This window comes from Lagopus muta, chromosome 7 (assembly GCF_023343835.1).
Source record: "Lagopus muta isolate bLagMut1 chromosome 7, bLagMut1 primary, whole genome shotgun sequence".
Taxonomy (NCBI): domain Eukaryota; kingdom Metazoa; phylum Chordata; class Aves; order Galliformes; family Phasianidae; genus Lagopus; species Lagopus muta.
The window spans coordinates 46511166-46531133 of NC_064439.1; the positions used below are offsets into that span (position 1 = coordinate 46511166).

General features: G+C 39.9%; 1 protein-coding gene across 3 annotated transcripts in view; it reads right to left on the minus strand.

The window, feature by feature from the left end:
* The window catches only part of NPSR1 (neuropeptide S receptor 1), a 108786-nt gene that overhangs the window by 66902 nt on the left and 21916 nt on the right, over positions 1–19968 (minus strand). The window contains exons 4-7 of one of the 3 annotated variants that reach the window (XR_007378067.1): positions 17141–17365; positions 14145–17025; positions 12728–12887; positions 7842–8389 (exon numbers count right to left, since the gene is read on the minus strand). The gene's annotated coding sequence lies outside the window, so the exon portion shown is untranslated. Of the gene's footprint in view, positions 1–7841; positions 8390–12547; positions 12647–12727; positions 12888–14144; positions 17026–17140; positions 17366–19968 lie in introns of those variants that run through there. The other 2 variants (XR_007378068.1, XM_048950798.1) reach the window with 2 other exon arrangements.

Below are 19968 nucleotides of genomic sequence, written 5' to 3' on the forward strand. Positions count from 1 at the left end.
CTTTTGATTTATTTCTCTACAGAAATAAATGATGATTTTTCATTTCATTTTCTTTAAAAAAGGAATCGTTTCAGAAATTTATCTGGCATAGGAGTTGCTGAAGGGATTTTAACATGCTTTCAAAGTGTCAGCTAAAACTGAACCATTGGGTCTCCTTTAGAAAACTCTGACAATCTGTTGTTACAAGCTAAGGAAATACTGCTTAAGCTTCACTAGGGATCTGTCCTTTTGTTTCATTTTTCACATCCTTAAGTGGAATTGATTGGGAAGCCTCGTTTTGTTGACAGCCCTCCCTGTATTTTGCAGTACTATGAACATCTCACGAAAAGTTTTGTTATTCTTTTCATAAAAGACCTCTATTTTAATCAAAAGCTGAAGCATGAAAAAAAAGAAACAATCATTTTTATGCTGGCAAAGATTTCCAGTTTTCAACTTTTATGTTTTTTTTTTTTTTTTTTTGGTCAACAGAAATGTCAAGGCAACCTCTACCATGAAAAATACATTTTAAAAAAGTTTCATCTACTTCTGCATAATTTTCAGCAGGTTCCTCTCTTTTTTTTTTCTTCCCAATGTTCCTTCTAGGTTTAGGAATTTGCCCCTGGGTTCTTTAAAACTCTGGTACAATTTGGACTTCTACATCACTAATGCAGAACTGCTTATTATCAGCTCACAATATTTGCAGAATCTGATGAGAATAATGATGAAAAAGTGATACAGTGCTTAAAGACATGGCTGTGATTTCATTTAACCTGGAACCACCAGTGGGATTAATGATCCCCTATATTCAATATACTATGGAAGAACAGTGGTACCTAACGGTCTATAACTCATTTATGTGCCCTGCTCCTGCATTGTCCTGTCAGCAAATTGAAGACAACAGAAAACTGTGATATTTGGTCCAAAACACTTGCCAAAAAATAATGAAACTTTCATTCAAATGCATCTACACTATTCATGCCTGGATTAAAGCACAGCTCATAGGACAATTAATGACTCCCTTCTTGGATAACTCAGTAAGAAAATGCAAAAACTTAAGTAAAGATACTGGAAAGATCATCAAAAGTCAGATACTGTAGACAGGTGGGGTTCATTTTCTAGAGCTCAGATTTGATCTGTACATAGATATATGAGGATAATGCATTCCCCATCAGCCAAAGCCCTGAGCTGTTACAAGAATGGCATCCAACTTCCTATTCTCACAGTAGGATTTGTGTTAGCAAAGTACTGTTTACACATTCTCTATAGCCAAGTCACTACTTGCAGGTTAATTAGAAATCCTTTATAGGCGTCACTAATAAGAAATGCCGTGGCTGCACTGAACACAATTTGGTGTCAAAGCATCTAACATATTTCACTCAGTTAACCAACAGCAGGTGCAAAGGATGCTTATCCTGAAATACATAAAATTCAAGGGAATGAAAAAAAAAAAGGAAGAAAAGGCAGTGATAGGCTGCTGAGAGAAGCAGCACTCAAGGAAGGAAAAAGCAAGGCTTTCTGTGCTGACTTACTGTCAATCTGCAGTTTCAGCAGTCCACGCTGCTGCTGTTTAATTGTGTAAATGATCCCCATCATGAAAGAAGATCAGTGCTTTTATTAAAATTAGAGACATACTAAGGAAAACCTTCTCTTTACTCTGAGTCTTCCATTCCAAAGATCTTTATCCAAGGTTTTCTAAGATGCCCTTTCCATTACCATACTTACTGCTACCTAACAGCTAGCAGCCCACACTATCAATCCCATGTGAACTTCAGGCACAATGCCTTTTGACAACCTCTCTCCAAGGTTGGTGACATTACAAGAAAATGTCAGTGTGAGACATTACACTAACTCACAGGAAAGAAAGAAAATATATTTGCAGGCCTTACAACTGTTGATCTAAGGAATTCAGATGAAAATGCAATTAATCTGGCCCTACCTCAGGGTCTGAAAATCTGGAATGACTTTCACCACTGTGTCATCAGAGCATCTCAGAGGAAATCTGTTTGTGCCCGGCCCCTTTCTTCTCTCCCTCCACAAAACAGAAATTTAAGGCAGTTGTAGTGAAAAAAAATAGATCAGTAAAGAGAGCAAAATCATTAAAGAGACCAAAATTTCTTATTCATAACTTTTTTGTCAAAACGATTTGCTGTCAAACCAATTAATTTTACTCAACCCCGACAAGCATTTTTGTGAAAGTTATTTCACAAGGATAACTTTTAATATCCTGATATGAGGAGTTCAACACTAGCAATTCTTAAAATACACCTTTTTGTTGGCTTTTTTTTCTGACAATATATCTGGCAATTTTTATACATAATTTTGTGTTAAGTGTAAATACCTTAGGTGGACCACTGCTCTGTTAGACTAAATTTCAGAGCTGCATATTCTTATGAAGCCCAAGAAATGTGAAAGCAAAGTTAATTTACCAAAACCAGAAGGACACATGGGACATCAATGCATATCCCATACGGGATATGGGGAAGAGGTGATGAATGGCAAAGAGAGAGTAGGCTCTAAACTATATTTGAGAATACAGGCTCAAACAAGTAACTTCACAACCTTTCACATACAGCTGCTCTCCTGTAAATGACCCGGACCGTGTATGGATTTTCACGCCCCAGATGCAAGCTGGTCAAAGCTTGTAGACCATGCTGCTTGATGATGAGCACCAGAAGAAGCACTGCTCTCCCTCACCCTGGAAGGCACAATCTTTGTCCCACAGCACAGCACAGGGCAGAAGAGAAAAGGAGGATATCTTCATGCAGATGAGCAACCCAAGGAGCTACCATGTTGTTTGCATTCCAGGGAATGTCTCACCACTGAACTGCAAGAAACATCAGCTTGAACTTTATAAGCAATCCGATCCCATCATTTTAGCACAGGTATTTCCCAGTGCTGAAGAAAGGATCGATGCCAGAAGTTTTACAGTCTCTGTCATGGTCTTGTAAGGCAAATATTGATTAACTGTCCTGGATTCAATACTCAATGCAATTAAATCATTTTTTACAGGTATGGAAGTGTGACTTTGTCATGTATTTTAATTACGCTTCAAAAAATGTCATGTCAGCATCTAATTTGTTCTGTTCAAACCCTAACATGCTCTGAAGATAAATGTCTTCTGTTTGAAGAAGGTTAAGATAGTCAAGGGAGCAGATCAAATAATTAGGCGTAGGTGAATTTAAAATCACTGTTCCAGACTGTCAAACAGATAAGAGTTCAAAGGCTGATCAGCAAATTATACATACATAAAATATACATGTACGATTTCTCATTCCATTTTTGTAATTGAATAAAATTATATATGTTACATTAATTCATCTGAGACTTTCATGATATTCGGTTGTAGGTCAGCAACTACATCAAATAAGCTGTAACAAAGTCTTTGGGGTGCCTGTACAGAATTAAATTGAGATTGGAGGTGCTGGTCGACAACTAGCTGAATGTGAGCCAGCAGTATGCTCAGGTGGCCAAGAGCAACCTGGACTGTACTGGAAATAGAATGACCAAAAGAAAACCAGGGAAGATTTTGTCTCTCTGTACTCAGCTCCAGCGAGGCTGCACCTTGAGCACAGTTTCGGCCCCTCACTGCAAGAAGAGTTTGAATTGACATGAATGATCAGGAAAACAAGACCTATGAGGAGAGGCTGGGGGAATGGGGACTGTCCAGTCTGGAGCAGAGCAGGCTCAGGGGAGACCTCATAGCTCTCTGTAGCTATCTGACAGGAGGCTGTGGTGAGGTGGATGACAAGTGATAGAACACAACAGCCCCAAGTTGCACCAGAGGAGATTTAGATTGGCTAAATCTCATGAAGAATGTCATGAAGAATTTTCTTCATGGTGGTCATGCATTAGAACAGCCTGCTCAAGGAAGTGAAGACCCCATCCCTGGAGGTGTTTAAGGGATGTGTGGATGTGGTACAAGGAGACATAGTCTAGAGGTGGGTTTGTAGTATTAGGTGGATGGTTGGACTTGGTGATCTTGAAGGTCTTTTCCATCCTCAACGATTCTATGATTCCACATCATAGCATACCTGTAGCTCAGCTTAGCTGACATGCTGTATGCACATAGCCTTCTACATTAGTTTTTGGAGCTATGATACGTAATGATGAGGTGAGGAGGTGTCAGCTAACCAGTACAGCAAAATGAAAACAAAAATTCAGCTTTCTTGCTTCAGGTCAGGTAATCATTTTTTGAATTGAATTAGGCATGGACAGATCTATAGTATTTCAAGATTTCCAAAATGAAGAGAATCTAGTATTCCACAGAAATAGAGCTGAAGTTCTAACTTATCTAACCTTTTATTTTAGCTAAAACTTTGCTAAGATGTTGAATGCTATCTGTGAAGCCAAGTGGCCATAAGGCTTCACAGCACTGGCTTCTTACTGGTTTGTACTGGTTTGCCTACATTCAGGCTGTGGTCTGTGCTGTGTGGCATCATTAAAAAGCATGAACCTGCTGCTCGGAAAAGAAGAATCATAGAATGGTTTAAATTGGAAAGGACCTTTAAGAAGACCTGGTTGCAAACCTCCTGCTACAGGCAGGAACACCTCCCACTAGACCAGGCTGCTCAAAGCCCCATCCAGCCTGGGTGGGGGCATTCACTGCCTCACTGGGCAGCCTGTTCCAGTGTCTCACCACCCTCACGGTAAATAATTTCTTATCTGGACTTGACTCCTTAGCTGTTTTTACAGAGAAGTTCACCAGTGGCACAGAGACTCAGAATCATAGAATTGTGAAGGTAGGAAAATACCACAGATCATCTAGTCCAACCATCAGCTCATCACCACTGTGCCCATAAACCATGTCACTCCATGCAAGATTCACCTTTTCCTTCACAGTGCATCACTGTTGCAGAGACAGCCTTGTGGAAGACTGCTTCTCCATTACTTTCAGTGCAGGAACAAGTGAAAAATAAGTGATAATGAACAATGTTGATGTTCAAAATCAGCAATGGCACCCATCTATCCAAACCTGTGGCCACTGTGCAACCTTTCAAATTTCACATTTTGAGGGATTCGGCCCGTGAAGAAATCCCTGGTTAGTTTTTAAGAATTGCCACATGCAGGACCTCATAAAGCATTTCTTACACCTCAACCCTGCTGTTCCAGTCTTCATCTACATGCCATCCTGTCTCTATGACACTGGTCTGGAGCAATGAGCTCTGGGCTTTTTCAAAGGACTTGAGCCCTTGAGAGCCAGGGCCCATCCGAAACATAAGAGGAGTCTGCTGAGCATGATGTTAGGATTTAACTAAAATGATTTTTTTCTGTCATCATCTCTCTCCTTCCCTTTCTCTATTAAGTACTTACCCTATTAACATCACTCAGAAGGCTTGGGGTATTTCCCACACACCCAGGAAAACCAAGCTGCCCTCCTCGCGCTTCACTTTAGCATAGGAGAAAATGCAGACCTTGGTGTGCAACACAGCTTCGCCACTGCCATTACCCTGTATTTTTACTGGTGGGTATCTCAGGTACCTGCCTGCCCTTTCACACCCTGCTCCTTGTCACTGGACCACATCATCCCCTGCCATCTTTAATACATCCACTTGTAGTCTCCACAGGCTCAGTATTCCACAGAAAATATGGCTAGTTGTCTCAAGTTTAGGCTGGCTGCCAGTCATTCTTAAGCCAAAAAAAGCAGTAACTGTCTTTTACAGTGAAATGCAACAGAACTTTTACTGATGCTCACACATGAGGAATCTCCTACATTATTTAATGTTATTCATCTTCAAAAGCCATCTTCAAATAAAAGCTTTAAAAGCATCTGTCACTATTGCATTTGGGTTCTTCTCCAAGCATATTCAGCTTGTAAGCCCCTTCTATCCTGTGTAAATAGCAAGACTGGCTTTGCTGGCATTTCTCACAGAACAGTGAAGCTTTATCAAAGCCCTCTGGGGCCAAGAGCTCCGTATGTTATCCACAGGAATGAGCAGGAAATCCCCCACAGAGGTCAGAGGCTGCAGGAAGGTTCTCTTGAGGTGATTACAGGTGTCTAACATACTAGTCCTGCCCTTATAGTTTCAGTAAAGTCTTGGAGGAAGGATGAAACCAACAACAAATCACATAAAGCTCAATATGGTATTAGTCACACTGCTGCACGGTTCATCTGTATCACTGAATTTTCTGCTGTCTCATATCCAGGAACATTGTGGCACCTTCAGGTATTCCCAGCTGCTACACAGACATATTTCAGTATCCCAACTTAAAGTGGAGAAAGCTAAGAAGAAAGGCTTCTAGCTCATGGAGACTTATTTCTCCTCATTCCCACAGTCCCCAGTCCTCCAATTCGCCTTTCCAAACTTTTGCACAAATTGATAAATAGCCCAAAGAGAGCAACTGTCTGTCAAGGACCAAAAATTCATGAGCCTTTGGCTTACTAAATTCAGAGACTCTGTGAGCTCTGGTGTGTTTCTGCGGGAACTGCTTGGGATTCACAAGAAACACACCGAGCCTGAGGTGTATTAGATCCAGTACTTCAAATAAATCCCTGTCTTTTGATAAAAAAGAATCCTGCTTTCTACTTCACTAGCAGCTGTTTTTTCAAGTTCTGTCTCTCAGTCACTAACAATCCTTTTTACTGCCTATAATTTGTCCATACCATAAATTGCAGCGTCTCCTAAATGAGGGGTTTTACCGGGAGCATCCGGTCATTTATGTATTGTACCCAGCACAGTGATAAAAGCAACCTTACTGGGACAATTATGAATTCACCAGGACCTAGCTTTTGCATCTCTGTCCTCCGTCACCAGTACGACAGCAGCTAATGCAGCAGACAGCATTGATTCAGCAGGTGGGCTCCACATGCACTGTGCTGGAAGAGTTAGGTGCTTACAGCACAGATTCTGCAAGTCAACAGGAAGAATGAGAGAACACGAGCTAATGAAGAGCAATTGCAATGCTGTCTAAAGCCCCGCTACATTTACAAGGATGTTGTTTTCAGCTGCCAGCAGCCTGAAAGTCACAGTCCCTCCTGCAATTGTAGGAGAGCATCACAGCAATTCCACATAACCACTTGAGTTCTCCACCCAGAGGGACTTCGCAATAGGCAAGAGAAAAACAAGAGAAGAGCGTTGCCTCTGTTCAGGAAACAGCCACAGCTTTAAAAGCCTGGAGCCTTTGCAGCTCTAAAGCAAAAACCCTCCTCTGTGTTTCTGAATAGCTGATGCAGTTACTCCTTCAATAACATTTTTTCCTTAGCAAAAGCAAAAATAATGCAAGTGAATAGAAGACATTACATATAATGTGAACATTAGTTAGCACCTCATTTAACTATTAATCTTTAACCTTCACAGATGTACTGACAACACACAATGGTATTTGCTACAGGCAACTGTTCTTTAAAACTCACACAGCAGCATTATTTATAGCACCAGTACACATCTGAACAAAGGAACATGAAAAGTAGTTATGAAAGATGTGTTGTATGACAAGCAATAAATTAGACAGCACTGGACTGCCAAACACTAAAGAAAAAAATCCAGTTTAAAGCAACATTAGCAAAAAAAAGCCTTTAAAAAGTGCTTAATACAAAGCACATACTTGTTTCTTACTGAAGTCAGTGAAATTTAAACTTTTATTCAGAATTAGGTGTGTTCCTGATTCAGCAAATCAGCTAGAACTAAAAGAGGATGAGACACGAAGATTTCCATCCAAGATTATATGATAGACAATGTTTTCAAGCACATCTCAGTTGATAACAATGAATATCACCGACAGAATAAATCCTATTATCATTCAATCCAGATAGAATCAGTAGCATTCCTGTAAACATTCATTTTTCAATTCTCACTGAAGTGCTCTGGCTCATGAAAATCTGCTTTAGGAGGCTCCAGGGTCTGCTACAGCTAAACTTCCCTCCCTTACCCATTATTCTCATGCAGCACCGGGGCAGAAATTCAAGAAAGTCAGGAATTAAACATCAAATTCACATCTTTGGTCTCTGCCTTTGAGGACTTCCTATGATTTTCATATGTGTGGGATGCTTTAGTTTGTACGTAGGTCACTCCAAAAGTAATGCCCCTTGTTTATTTCCATGGAAACCACAACAGATACAAAGAATGCAATAGCACCATTTGATAGAGCAAATTCTCAGTTACAAAAAAATTTTCAGCACAGCCATCACCAGCAGCTGTGCATTTTGGCCACAGTGAGGAAAAGCCTGCATGCTGCACTCAAAAATCTGCACAAATGGAGGTGACCCACTTTTGCTGCTACCATTGCTGAAAGCACCACCTACCACCTCACTGAGCTCATATCCACTGCTTGGTCTCCATAAACGTTCTGCAAGTGTTGATGATAGCCAGTGGGTGCAGTTTTTTTCTGCATGGAGAAATTCACTGACACGTCTTTGCTTCAGATACACTTCCATGTTAGATGCCATTTGGTCAGACTGCCACTCTGCTGCCATCTGTCAGATGACAACAAAACATAATGGAATATTAGCAGCAAGGTTCAAACTCTACTGCAACACCACCAGCATCCATCTAATATCTTTTGGGCTGACAAAATAAAATAGGAGGCATTATTTTCAGAGCAACCTTCGGATATAAGTGTGTGCTTATCATCTTAAATAATGACAATATAAACATTTAGTAAAGACATCTCCATATTTATCCCTTTGCTTGCAGAAGCACTGTTCTTTAAGCCATTAAGATTTGGTATTTTCTGTATTTAGCATGATTATTTTATTCAAATAATTTTTAACTGATTTAAAATAAATTTAAAAGCCTTTATAAAAAAAATAATCAAAAGCTCAGGGTATACAGTCCATGCAAAAACACAGAAAAACTTTTAATCATGAGAGGAATTGAATGAAGAAAGACATAGAAACAGTCTTCAAAACCATCAGCATAAGATGGGCAAGACATAACAGACATATACTGCAGCAAGGATTTTAACATGCACATTAGGAACTAAAAAAAAATTATAATTACAAGGCAAAGGAAAGCTCTGAGATCAACTGCCTGCAGAGGTAATGGAAGCCCATGCCAGGGGTTCTTATTTGGTTAATAAAAAAAACATCCACCAGGAAAGGTTTAAGAATAAATTTGTCTTGTCAAAGAAATAGGAGACAGGTCTCTCGAAATGTCATTCACATGTGTTTCTTCTGCTTGTAGGGTAAAAGCTAAGTAGAAAATATTTGAGAAAAGAGGAATGGAGGAGAAAGCCTGATCTAGTGGTTGACAACCCTGCCTGTAGCAGGACACTGAAGCAAGATGGACTTCAAGACCCCTTCCATCCTACACCATTCTGTGATTCTCTGATTCTATCACCTCAGCAGTAAGAAACAACTGCCTACATGCCCTCAAGTCTACAAAATACCCCATGGGGCCGCCATAGGTTGAGGCAGTTTTCACAGATTGTATTAGAATGGAATTCTAATAGCACCAGGTAATTCCATCTATTAAGACAAATGCAAATGCACCTGCTCTCTCTCAGTGGAATTTTATTTTTTGTAAAAGAGGATCATTGGCTTCATTCTCATATTCATATACATACACGCTCAATATGCAAAACTAGCCAGTGTTATCGGTGTTTGACAGTGCAAAGTAATGTATCTGACAGTGATAAGCAATCTTCGATACAGAGAACATCCTCAATCACTAAATTAGTTGCAGCTTCAGTTTATTATAATACGGCAGTGTTTTTGCAATGAAAGGCATTTGACTCATACTCTCCTTAAATAAAGAGAATCCGAGCGGCCACAAAGGTCGTCATCAAAGCAATGAGTCATAAAGTGAGTTTCAAACTCTGTTATGTAATGAATGCAAGCATATATTCCTCCTCTGCTCAGAAACAAAGCAGAACGTTATGAAAGGAATGAAAAATGCCCAGAAGGTGAAAACAGTTTTCTATCCTTTGATGTAAGTCACTGGCCTTTTTCATTTTGAAGACCCCATAAAAGTTTTCCATTGAAGCTTTATATCCTCCTCAGTGAATTTAAGCCTTTGCTGATAGCTTTCCCTTGCTCAGTACTCCTACTGATCCCTTAGATGTTGAAAAATACAGACATGTGAACTCCCTGAATCCAGTGAAATTTACAAGGGAAGAAAAATGACGTTCTTTGCAAGCATGCCTGAAAACATTCATAATTACCCAGCTGTTCTGGTTGCAGTTAAGGAAAGTCCAATCTGCTTTCTGTAAACAACCTAAAATGAACATATTTTTACCCTCAAAGTGTTTCAAAATATGTATCTCACAGCAGATAAGGGCATATATATATAAGGTGTCTAAGGTGTCTGCTGATCCCTTTTCTAATATCTTCACCCTAAATTAATTTCAGAAGACTTTTAGGCTACCGTTCCATCACCCACTGAAGCCAATAACATTGTAATTAATGAGGAATGAAAACCTCATGCATTGCAGCTCCAGCACGTTTCCAGTTTTCTGTGAACAAGTAACTAACGACAAAACACACTGGACACCTTTGCACATTTACTCTATGCAAGGTACTTACATAGATATTATTCCAGCTGCAGCAAGACCTAGCCTGATCTTAAAATTATTTCTCTTAACTTTGTTTAATTCTTCATAGAAACACAAGATTTTGGCTGTCGATACCTGGAACACTGTATGCAACTTTGGAACTAAGCCAGTACAGGATTGCAGAAGGCCTTCTGCAATGAACAGAAACCCACCTCTTTGAGCATCAGCCCTTATCCTTCCACCAGTTGGAGCTTTGTTCAGGCCATTACAGAAGCAATGTGAAACACAGCAAGGACTACATGATAGCTATTTTTACATGCTTTGAACAGCTGCACAAAACAACACTCTGCAAAGAGAAGACAACGAGATTTGCCTAGCCTTCATCTGAAGCTTTTAACCACTCATTTATTATTTACACCAATATGTAAAAGTGAGCTGTTCTTGGCAGGCCTAACAGCACTGAAATCATCTAGATGAAGTGACACTGTGCTCAGCAGTTGACCTTCCTGCAAGTGGAGCATACCTGATGCATCCTGACCAATAAAACACAATAAATTGTATTTTATTTTCCAGTTGGAAACACGTAATTCTCTCCAGCTGCATCTTTAGATACATTTTATATGTGGTTCCATCCTATTTAAGTGTCACAGCCTAGGCAGATACTTGAGACTTTTCACCCAGAAGCAGCACAGAAATATTAGAGATAATTACAGAAGTGCTGCATTTTTAGTAGCAACATTGTTGATAGCAACATGCTAGGATACTGATCCTTCCATATCAAATTTCTGTCTTGAACTGAGTTGATGTGATTTCCCAATCCTCCTCTCCTCACTTTAGGCATTCACTTCAAACGTATTTAATTTAGAGCTTTTCCATTCACTTTCTGGGTCAGGTCTAAATGGAACCAACTTCCATCTTCACATCCAAGGCATAAATTCTACTCTTAAATTCTCCACCTTTCCATATGTTTTTATCCTCCAGCAAATAACTTTTAACAACCACTTCCTTTCCTCCAATTCAAAAAAAGCTAATTTAATCCATGGCACCAGCTAGATCTTTTTAAGCAAACTCCCCACTTATCTTCTGACTCTTTTCATCTATGAGGTTTGGGGATTGTTTTGGCATGCTTTTCATTATCAACGTGTTCTTGAAGACCTAGAAACACAGAATTCTCTTCTAATACCAAACAAAACGTAAAGGCTGTTTTGGAATTTATAGAAAACCTCTCGTCAGTTTCAGCACAATGACAAGGTCATTTTTGAGGAGAACAGCAGTTGTGTTACTAGTGATTTATATCACTGCACACTAATAAGATATTGCATTCTCTGACGGCACAAAGAATCCCTTCTTCATGCACTTAGATGTAAAAGGCATTTTTATTGAATGACCCACTGCCTCACTCTGTCTGGTAAGAGTGATCACCCTTAAAGACCTTTACATACATCTACTGCTGCACTGGCATTCAATATCCTTTGTGTGTGCACCTCCCACACCAAAATCTTGGCATAAACATCAGAAAGTTCTAATCAATAACCTCATTCTGGCCCGTCCCTCATTATTATCACTGTATATTATGACATATATCATATTCACACTAGCTAGGGGCCAGAGTTTTCCATGAAAGTCATACAAGTTGGCAGGTGCAGGTTTCTGACTGGGGAAGACAGCTCAGGTAGCATTTCGATTTTCCCAGAACTTACACTGATTGCAAGAGCTGCAGTGCTCTTCATCAGAGACCTTTCAATTTGCCATGAAAGACAGCGATCCTGTTCTGTGCAGATCTCTGCCTGTGCAAGCTGCCATCAGAATAAGCAATCACCCATATACAAACTATCACTTGCCAGCAAAAGATATATATTTGAGTATTTCTATGGCACTTCTTGAATTGTTTTGATTTTGCAACACGTTTGCACATTCCTGACAACCATTCTCAGCTGATCTTCCAAGACAGAATACAGCTTCCCACACATACCTTTCTCAAAGAAGATACACTGTTATTTACCTTCCATTTTCCTTTTTTGTCCTCCTTTCCTTTCTGAAAAGTCAGAAAGAAAGTGAAAGAGCAGAGCAAAAACAGACTGACAGAAAGGCATTTTATTTTTAAAATAAATTGCATTTCTGTCACTAATTTAAAACCTACCTCGTCATAGTTTTCAAACTTAATCTAAATCTTAGCTCTTCAGTGTCGTATTTTTAGTTATTTTCTTGAGCAGTTCCTTTCAATATGATTCTTCAGTAGCTTAGAAGCAGAAGGAAACTTTAAGGTAAGTGCAATGCCCTCCTGCAACATCAACAACAACAAAAACCAACGAACACCTACCTGTCTTCTGTCCAAACGCATTTTCGGTGTTTTTTCAAACAAACACTTGTTATACCAGGCATGTTGTGTTAAGAACACACTCAAGAAGCTTTTTATTTCCATGTTTTTGTTGCCGCATCAGGTTTGGAGGCATTTGCTTCTCCATTCTCTTCCCACTGTACTGCTGGTTCAGTTAGGGAGAAAGGAAAGAGAACAAAACACACTGTTTCAAACTACAGCTTTGCAACTCTTGTCATTTATTTACTAAAAATCTTCAAAAACCTCAAGCAGCCAATAGTCATTTATTCTCTGTAAAAGCAAAAACCGTTCAATTTCTAAGTTAAACTGACATGCCCAATTCATCTTGGGGTAAACAAAGCCAAACTCAGGAATCTCTAAAATCAGCCTTTCAGAGTCACCAGACTTCTGATCTCTTTAAGTGATTTGCTCAGTCCTGTTTCTAACGAGAGGCATGGGTTTTTCAGTGAAGGAGCAATGGGAATGACATTCAGAAGTCTTCAGCTGAACTGCCTTGGTCTGGGAACTATGACTCTGTGCAACTGCAGAGTTTCAGACTGCAGCTGTCTCAAAAATAATCTTCTCAAGATATATTTAAGGTGAACGCAGAGCATTCTAGTTGTGCTGTATTGTCGTGCAAGTTTATCTGAGATTGATTATGACTGAAAATCTTTAGTAAACTACTGGTTTGTTTTTTTCTTGTTGCAACCAAAATCAAAATAACTGGTTCATTATGACTCTACTTTGGTTTTTTTGTTTCCTCAAAATTCACAAATAAGAGTTAATCAGTCAGTAGGTAATTTGTGATGGCACGAGAGCAAGGGATGTAGACAACTCTGCACTCCTTACTACGTTTCAACAGAGTTGTTCTCCTCTTTCAGCTCACAACACTATCAAACAGATTTCAGAAAATACAGTTTTCAAAAGTTTTCAGACAAGCACTGTTTGTCTCAGGGTAACCCTTCTGTTGTGGAAGTTCTTGGGGCATTTACTTCCTCCGATGTGGACACCATCAGCTTCTAAAATTGCCACCATGTAAAGCTCCCGAGTTTAATGGCCTCTTTTTTTCAAGGGTGCTTGTTTTTAACCTGGCTCTAAATGCCACGCTGAACCAATCTGCAGTGGCACATGTAACACATTTGTCCTTTCAAACAGCACATTCCCACCAGCAGGAAAGTAACAGAAGTGCACAACTTTCCAACATCTCTCACAGACTGTTTCTAATACTCTGCTGAGAGAGAGAAGCATGTGAACATGATTAAATGGGTGTGTTCTCCAGGACTTAGCTACGTCCAAGCTCTGCAGCAACTCCCTCGTTCCCTCCAGCCCCCCAGCACCTGGTCAGGGATGATCATTACACAAATCCTTCCTTCACCACACCACAGAGAGTAGAGGGAGGGGTGGAGGGATTATGATTTACCTGAAGATGTCTCTTCATATTCATCCAGGAGAAGCCTGGAGCTGCTTTGATTATCTTTGTTCTGAGCAGTCCCCGGTGCAACTGCAAAGGTAATGCTGGGTCTTTGGTTGCTTGCTGTTCATTTGTTTAGATTTCTTATAGTTAAAGAAGATACAACCTAAGCAAATTGGCTTGACAGAAAGACAGGCAAGTTAACAGGGAAAGCCTTTTGAACAAGTTGTTGAAGATCAGCTATTCCTAGTTAGCACTGTTCTTTTTTGTGATTTTTTTCTGTTGTATGTCCCTTTAACACTTTGAGAAACATTTGTCCCCCACCTATGATGGAAAGGAGAAATTCCTGGGATGCAACAAAAGCACTTCACTTCCATTCTGGCATAGTGTGCATAACACAGTGCTTCGGACCCTGCAGGGAGGTATAATAACACCAGATGTGCTAAGCCTTTCGTGGCCCTGCAGGAGAAAAGCAAGGGTCCTTCCTGAGTTATGATGAGTATTTCTGAAAAGAAATATGGTTAAAATAGCCTTTAACTTTGTGAGAAGCAGCTGCACTGAAATTTTACAAGGAATTTAATAGAGGCCTCAGATATAAGATCTGGCACATTGGTATGCTTGATTGAAGGGACACAGGCTGGACCAGCCAGGAGGCATGCTGCTCTGTTAATGCATGTTACCGTTGCCAAGTAACATAAATTCAGTGCAACATTCAAATACTGCCATAAGTCATCAGCTCTCCTCCAGCTAGTCATCAATCTTGGAATAAGTTCTTGAGATGCAAACGTAACTTTCATCATTTCTATACAAAGGAATGTTGTTTTTTTCCACCTTGCTTTCTCCTCTCCATTTCTTTCTCCTCCCAGCCCACTATGGACTAAAGACTGACAAAAAACGTCCACTGGTCTGTGACCAGCATTTATTTAATACCCATTATAAAGTCAACAGCTACTGCTCTCAGTTCAGTTTCGCTCCCTAATCAGCCCAACAAACCCAAAGTCAGGACTTCCAAGAGTTTCATTCTCACTCCTGCTGTGGTTTGCCAAGCCACTCCTGCTCACATGACCCAGAGTTTGTGCAAGTTTTGTTCAGAAGTCATGATGCTCCATAATGTACAATGAAGTTGGAAGAAGAAGAAAAGATGCCTTCCTGGACTGCAGAGCTCTTTCCAAATTAACTGTTGCTGTAATATACATCGCAAGTATCATTTAATGAGTTAATCAGAGACAGGAAGAAATGCCTGCTTACATAGTCCCAGAAATGTGAGAATTTTTGAAAAGCATAGGAGGTCTGAAATGCTACTCAGTGGTCTTGAGACACTAGTGATCCATGCACAGCCATTATACTTTGAACTCCAGTGCTGTATACAAGATTTCTGCTATCTTTGCATTGCCAAGGAGTAGGACTGAGAGAAAAAATTTTCCCTTCCCAAAATGGCAAAAGGCAGGCCATGTTTTTTTCCATATGTCCCCCATTCCATCCGTCATTCCTAAAATAGCTGTATAAGACACTCATCTTTACTGTTGCTTTTAGAAGAAAGATATATTTTCAAGCATAAGATACAAGTAGGTTGCTCCAAAAGTAACGCCTCCTATTTATTTAAACAGAAACTGGAACAGATCCAAAATGCACAATAACACCACTTGATAGAATAAAATATCAGCTACAAAATTATATTTTTCAACATAGCTGTCACCATTAGCTGTGTATTTTCACCAGCAATGAACAAGAGCCTGAATGCTGTGTTCATTAAAAATCTGTACCGGTGGAGGTGACAGTGTTTCACAGCTGCTATAGTGGCATTGTTGCTAGGAAAATGTTGCTCATGCAGTCCATCTTTCATTGGCCCAAATACAGAAATCAGGAGGTGCCAAATCCAGACTACATGGTGGATGTGCTAGGATGGTCCAGACAAGATGGGCAATGTGATCTGTGGTATTCAAACAGATGCAGGGCATTGTCATTTTGCAAGAGAAAGATTGTCTTCTTTTCTGGTCTGCATCTGAAAGTTCAAGTTTTCAGCTTAATGAGCATTGCAACGTAGTGTTTCAGACTTGGTGGTGTCGGTCTGAGTTCTAGGAGATCCAGAAGGGTCACTCCTTTCCTATCCCAAAAGGCAGTGCACATCACTGAGAGCTGTGTCTTGAACTTTTTCGTCAATGAGGAATTCACCGTTCACCAATCCACGCCTTGCAGCTTGCAGAAGCCTTACCTGGTTAATGCACTTGGCAGCTCTGTTGTAGTGTTCCTTCTGCCTCAGCAGCTCTTGGCACAGCCCAGCCTTTTCATCATCTGGATTATTTTCCAGCTGCTTCCTCCACTCTCCAACTCCTCCAGCAGCTTTCTGGCAACACAGTCCCTTAGGGTCCCTGTCCCAGGAAACATCCTTCAGATGGAAGATGACTGCAATAAAATATTGATATTGTCAAAGTCCAACAGCTGCACTGGGCCTACTGGGACACTGCCACCAAGTTCAAACTTCCATCTCGAGATCCAGCACAGTGCTCATCTGAAACCAATACAGAAGTGTTGTGTCATTTATTTGCTTTTTATAAGCTGTGTTAAAATTTCCACATGATCACCCTACTAAGCTATTTTAATCAGAGGGGTGCTTTCATTAACATGTTTACTGGATTGGTTTACGTTGTTCTCAAATTGCTAAAGTCTTATCTGTGAAGAATGCAACATGCTAGACTGTATTTCCTTTAGTGTCAGAGGTAACAGCTATTATCCTCTTCAAATTGGTATTTTTGAACTCCTTCCATGGTACATTGTGAAAGATCTCCTCAACATGGATCAGCACTGTACAATCCTCCCTGCACTGCATGTGTTTCCAGTTATTCTTCCCTTGAGACTCTAAGAGTTGATAGAAGATTCTGAGAACATATGACTGGAAGAGAATGCAAGAAATATTTTATAGCACTGATGAACACCCAAGATGCACTTAGAAGCTACACAGGATCCTAAGCCCCACCTTTTTCCATGGGTGCAAGGACTCCAAATACCTTTCTCATGCTAGGCTGTGCTGTTCTCTTTATCCGCATTCTCAGCAGCAGTATGGATGCACAGATTTCAGTCCCCAGTGTAGCAGGTGTGGACAGTGTGTTTTTTGATTCCAGTTCCTGGTTCCAGCTGCTTGGAAAGAACATTGGTAAGTACTGTTCAACCAGCTGTTCGTTTCTCACTCTTAAGTCAGTAGACTATTCCTCCTTCTTCTGAAGGAACACTTCCTGGTAAAGACACAACCACAGGTTACCTCTAAATAACATGCAAGCAAAGAATCCTCTCAGTTCGCTATATAATACACAGCTTGTTAACATGGCATGCCACAGTGTGCTAACCCATGCTACAAAATTTAGCTAAATCTTTCCGAAAGTAGAGTGAATGTTTATGCTCTTTGATCCATCTTAATTCCCTTCTGCTGCAGGCTAATGCAAGATCCCACAGGTATCACAGGGGGCAGGAAAAGCCATCTTTTAGTGCAATCTGCTCTTAATAAACTGACTGTGTCAATTGGTAATCAAATGATTACCAATTTTTAATCAAATCCTTATTATTAAATTCTCCTTTTTAGTGTAAATCTTTCCCACAACGTCTCTTGGTGCTCTGGAATCCTTCAAGCCACAAAAGCTGTGTAACCGAGGCTGTCTACCCACCCACAATTATCTACACACTAGCCACAATTAAACTAATTATCTGCCTTTTCCACTGACAACCGATCCCATACTCTTACTCTGCTTTAGACACAGTCTTCCCTCAAGACCATCCACACTGCCCTGTTTCCTATATCCAGTCATTGTGGCAAACAGTGAAAGCCCTTGTCTGGACAACATCTAGCATGTTCTGTTGATCAAAGAGCATCTAGCTGGAGCCAGCTGTAGCTATCCAAGAGAAAAAAAATCAGATTATAGTCTTGTTTGCAAATATTTAATCAAGTGTTCAATAAATGCACATCCTGTACTTTCCCTTTCATTAGAATGTTTAATTTCTTTAAGCACGCAATTGAGTCTCAGTCATTACTAGCAGCATGTATCCAACTCAAACTTTGTGTCTCCTATTGCTATACTTGGACATTTCCAGCTTCCACGTCCCTGGCATAAAATATAGCAAGCAGCTAGCATTTTCTTGGATTTCTACTAGGCTACAAAATCCTGGTTGTTAATCTTTTATCTGCCTGCTCACCAATTTCACGCCTTCATTACCTCATCCACGCTGCTATAATATTTAGACCTCCTGCTTGCAGGCACAGATAACATTGCTACAAGATGTATATACTTCAAGCAAAATTCCAGGCAAGTGAAAATGAATGAAATATATCCCAATCTAAAGCACATGCAAAAACATAATTGTTATTTGGCCTCTATATTGGAAAATGTACTTCTATCAATAAAGAATACAACACTGCCTCTATGCTTTATGTTGATGATATTTTTACAACATCATCCTGAGGAATAATCCAAAGTTATTCATTTATAAAAATATTCACTTCTACACAAGTTGCAATTTTTTTTTTTTTAATGTGTTCCAGCAGCTCAGTGTCATAGCACAAAAATTGAAGGGACATCTTGAAGTGTTATTAATCCATGTCCACTCCTCTTTCAGGCAGAAAGCCATACTATTCCTAATGAAATTTTATCTGCCTTAGACATGCTTTTTGCCCCCACTGCCATTAGAAGGCTGGTCCAGGACCTTGCAGCTCTGATAGCTAGGAATCTAATTTCTAGGGAATATTTCCTCATGGTTTAACTTTTTTTTTCCTTTGTGTGTCACTCTGGTCATTCCACTTTTAAGTGAATCTATTGTTCTGAATGAGAAGGGAGATTTCTTGAGTATTTCAAGCCATAAAATTCCATGAAGTCAGTACTTGATTTGAGTAACCAAACCATGCTTTTTTAATCTCTCTTACAAGATTAGGATCTCTGTTACTCCCATCATACTTCTATGACTGTCCCAGTCTGAGTTCATCTTTCAAGAGAGAAGACTGGAAGTTTGCACAGTTGTCCTGATAAGCCTTTATAATGTCTTGTTCAATGACCCAAGCTACATCTGTCTTTACTGATGAAATTTCCAAAACCCCACTGAACTGCAAATAGGGAACGAATTTCACATTCTTAATTCCCAGACGTTGCCTTCAGCTTCCTTCCTTAACTCAGGCTACAATACACAAGAAACAACTTCTGCAATCATGTTCAAAACTCTGGCAAGCTCATCTCTTACACGTTCAGGAAGCCATACTTCACACTTGCTCACCTTCAGTTGAAAAAAATACCAAAAAAAAGAGAAAAAGCACAACAAAAAACAGATGGATTTTATTGAATAACTTCAATAAGGAATGCTAGTAAGTACTTGAGCTTTTGCATCTGCCCTACAGGTAAACCCAATTAAATCTGATCCATTTGCTTCTTGATCACAGTGTCGCATACCCTCTCAGTAACCTCATGGCAGAGGTTTTCAGTTACTGAAAACATAAGCTGTATTTTTTTCCTCAAGCAAATTGCATTCAATGCAGATGATCTTCCCTGGGTATCTTGAGATATTCCTTCTATTTTCATATGCCCATAATGATACTCCAAAAAAAAAAAAAAAAAAAAGAAAAAAAAAAAGAAAAGCAAATTTGCTTTCAAGCAACTTTTCTGTGTGGGCTGCTAGAGTGCATTAAAACAGCCTTTTCACAAACCCCAGCATGTGCAGTGGTTTTTACCACCAGTTAAATCATAGAATCACAGGAAGGTTTGGGTTGGAAGGGATCTTTCAGATAGTTCCAAACCCCCTGCTATAGGCAGGGACACCTTTGCTCAAAGCCCCATCCAGTCTGGCCTTGAATGCTTCCAGA